Consider the following 4,272-nt stretch of genomic DNA (forward strand, 5'->3'; position numbering starts at 1 on the left):
TTTTTATTTTATTGTGATGTTAATATTATTTTTTATCCCTGATTACTTGCCTACAATTTGTTGTTAATATTTTTAGAATGCACTAAGATGTTGTGGTTTTGTTCGGGATATTGTTGGGGAGGTTTTTTGTTTGTATATCTTCTGGAAAGTTTGTTGATTGTGAAGCTGTCAGTGTGACTGTATTTGTATGTCTTTTTGTGTTTGTATTGTTCTAAAAAAAAAAAAAAAAAAAAAAAAAAAAAAAAAGTTCTGGAATGTCGCACGGTTCTGAATGTGATGCAACACTTTGCTCCTGTGCTGCAGAATCAACATGTTTTGATTCACACAGACAACAAGGAGACTGCAGCATACATAAACCAGCAGGGGGTGTGCGCTCAGCCCGAATGTTACACATTGTGAGACAGTTGCTGTGTTGGGCACATCAAAATCTGCTCTCTATCAGAGCAGTGTACATCCCCGGTGTTCTGAACAAAGGGGCAGATGTGATGTCAAGGGGCGGTCCGCGTCACGGGGACAGGACGCTCCACCCCGATGTGATGGCTCAGACGGGGACAGGACCCTCCACCCCGATGTGATGGCTCAGACGGGGACAGGACCCTCCACCCTGATGTGATGGCTCAGACGTGGCAAAAAATTGGCAAAACAGCTGTGGACCTGTTTGCGACACGAGAAAACGCTCAGTGTCAACTATGGTTCTCACTGAGCTCGCGAGACGAACCACCGCTGGAGGTGGACGTGTTTGCTCACAGCCCATGGCCCAAAACACTTCTTTATGTGTTCCCCCCACCTCTTCTGATATTACGGTTTTTGAACCAAGTTCAGGAGGAGGGATTGACAGCTCTCCTGGTGGCTCCCGAGCGCGTGAACGCACCATGGCTCCCGGTTCATCACAAGCTCTTTTAAATCAAGAGTGATATCGTTGGAGGGGTTTCCCCCCCAACAATATCACTCTTGATTCCCCCCACACAAATCAGAAGAAGAAGCATCTTTCCATCTTCTCTGTCCGGTGCGGGCGTTGACGTGTTACATAGCGCGCACAGCTGAAATGCGTCAAACTCAACATTTGTTTTTGCATTATAGAGATGCATCTGCAGGTCGACCATTATCCACCCAGCGCCTGTCACACTGGCTGTGTGAGGCCTTTTCTGAAGCCTACAGAGCATCAGATTTAGAGCCTCCTGTCAACCTCAGGGCGCACTCGATCAGGGGTATCGCATCTTCGACTGCCCTGCATAATGGTAAGACAATGCTGATATTTGGACTGCGGCTGCATGGTCAACACCCTGCTCATGTATTCGCTTTTATCTACGTGATGTGACGGCTCGTTCCATGACACATTCTGTCCTTAGTGTTACAGAATGAATATTGTTGTTTCATGGAACTCCGTTTAAACTCACATCTGTCTTGTAGTGAACTAGGCCTCCAATCAAAAACCTGCCTCTGAAGACCTTCATGGGACAGGAACTGTTATTTCATTGATTTGAATCCAGAAATACAAATTAGCTCATCCAGAGACTTTCTAATTGTATCCTGAACTAATCAATTGAAAGAACACTCTCTTTTTTATATTATCATTACTATTTTACAATATCTTGATAGTCAAAAGTGTGTTTAGTTCATACCATTTTTAAATGTTGAAGTGGACCACTCATTTTAAATCAACTGTGAAACAGTATTAATGATTTTTTAATCCTCATTCAAATTAAAAATCAAGTTAAATGTCTATTTTACAAAGTAATTATGCATTTTTTTGATCTTCTGTCTGAAATGAGAAGGAGTGATGTCGGTCAAAAGTAGGAGACAGTCCAAAACAAGTTGTTGGAACGAGCTGTTGTGTTTTTAAACCTCTCAGACAGTAAACAAGAGAACTGGCACCTGCAGTTTTCTCACTTCGTCAAAACATTTCTCTGTCTGTTCCTAAACATTTCTGTTGTTTTCTCGACTTGTAAAAACCCTTTGACGTCACTAAAACCACACCTCTGTTGGTTCCCTCAACCAATCAGGACTTACTAAAAGTGACCGGAAGCAGAACTCTTTAAAAGTCGACACTTCCTGGAACTGTGAGTCCTTCTTAGTTCCGTTAGTTCTTCTGGTTCTGAGGGAGTTCGGCTGGAGCTCCTCGGAGTTCTTCTGAGTCTCTTGGAGTACTGTGGAGTAGTTCAGGAGTTTTTCCACTGCTGAGTGGAACTTCGGACTCAGTTTTCCAGGCTGATGGAGTCATCCATCTCTGCAGGAGCCACGACGCCTCGCTGTGGCTCCACCCGGCGAATGCCCTATAACTGCTGAGGAAGTTTGTTCTGTGGAACGGATTATCTCACGACTTCTGCCGAGTCGCAGCCGCCCTGAGGAGACGCTGAAAGGTAGCGTGCCAGGGACCTCTTGACCGCAGCTGACCCATTCTCCGCCAAGGTAAAGAGTCGTCACTGGCTTCACTACAAGTGTACCACGGCGAGCTGCGTTTGAAAGGAGCGTGTTGTTCTGGTCTACAGACATACATCCTCATCCATCTTTTCTCTACATTTAAACTCCTTCATTTATCATCTTTAAACTTCTATCTTGCCAGTAATTAATCCAGATGCCTTCAGAAATGTCTGTTGTTTTTATTAAGTAAAACGTGCCAAGTTTTATTAATCAGAACCAGATCAGTCTAATCAAGTGTACAATGTTTTGATGTTAAATTTTGATTCTGTTAATAAATGACCACATTTATTTTGATGGGTCAAAGAAAATTAACGTCTCATGTCACTGATTAAACCATCTACGCACAGTACCCTGTCACACATCTGTCAAGTAGCTCGAAAAAGAGAGAACCCGTTATTAAAATATGACTGTAGTGGAGCTCTGAAGCTAACCAAGCTAATCGAGCCTTTTAGCACACTACAGTCTGCATGCATTTACAGTGTGAGATGTTGTTATCAGTCACAAGTTGTGACTGTTGTTCTGGTTCTATTGTCACTAATCAGTTCATGACTATTGTTACCAATCAGTTCATTTGATTAATAATCAGTTCACTTGTTATTATTAATCTGTTCATATTGATCAGCCGTGAATCTGTTGGTTCACTGCCTTTTTTCAGCATCTTCCTCTCCCCGTCGAAAGCTTTCCGGGGCGTTCATGCACTCAGAACGCATAGCTACACAACATGCGTCTGTGCACTGTAGTGAACTAAGCCTCAGGTCAAAAGCCTTCCTGGGACAGGAACTGTTATTTCATTGATTTGAGTCCAGAAACACAGATTAAGCTCATCCAGAGACTTTCTAAGTGTGTCCTGCACGGATCAATTGAAAGAACACTCTCTGTTTATTATCATTACTATTTTACAATATCTTGATAATCAAAGTGTGTTTAGTTCAAATCATTTTTAAATGTTGAAGTGAACTACTCATTTTAAATCAACTGTGAAACAGTATTAATGATGTTTAATCCTCATTCAAAGTAGAAATCAAGTTAATGTCTGTTACAAGAGTAATTATGCATTTTTTTGATCTTCTGTCTGAAATGAGCAAGTTGTGAGTCGGTCAAAAGTCAAGGAACGGTCAAAAACATGTTTATCGGAACGAAATGTCATGTTTATCTCTATCAGACAGATAGAAGGAAGACTGGCTCCTAAATGTCTCTGTTTCTTCAAAACATCTTTCTGTCTGTTCTTAAACATCTACGCTTTCTCCTTGACATGTAATGACCCTCTGACGTCACTAAAACCACACCCCGGTTGGTTCGTTCAACCAATCAGGAAGTTCCCAGAAGGAACCGGAAGTGACCTCTTTAAAAGGGTCGACACTTCCTAGTTCCAAGCAGAACAAGTTCCAGAGCGGAACAAGAGTAGCTGGAGAGAACAAGAAGTTCCAGATATGATCCGAAGTTTTGGGATGAACTGAAATTCTGGAGCGAACTGACTGGTACTGATGGAGTTCGGCTGGAGTTCCTGTAGGAGCCACGATGCCTCACTGTGACTCCACCCGGTGAAAACTTCATAACTTCTGAGGAAGTCTGTTCTGTGATGATCTCACGACTCCTGAGGTCACAGCTGTTCTTACGGAGACGCTGAAAAGAGTTGAAAGAAAACTCTGCACCGGAGCCGAGGCTGTCGTCTACAAAGGTAAAGAGTCGATCTCAACTGCTAGTGTACCGTGGATTGAGCTGCGTCCAAAGGAGCATGTTGTTTCTGGTTATAACAGACACATTCCCTCACCCATCTCTCTCCATTTAAACTTCATTTTCCCATCTTTAAAACTCTTCTATCTGCCAGTAATTAATCCAGATATTTTCAGA

Source organism: Nematolebias whitei, chromosome 20 (genome assembly GCF_014905685.2).
Source record: "Nematolebias whitei isolate Nwh7 chromosome 20, NemWhi1, whole genome shotgun sequence".
Lineage (NCBI taxonomy): Eukaryota > Metazoa > Chordata > Actinopteri > Cyprinodontiformes > Rivulidae > Nematolebias > Nematolebias whitei.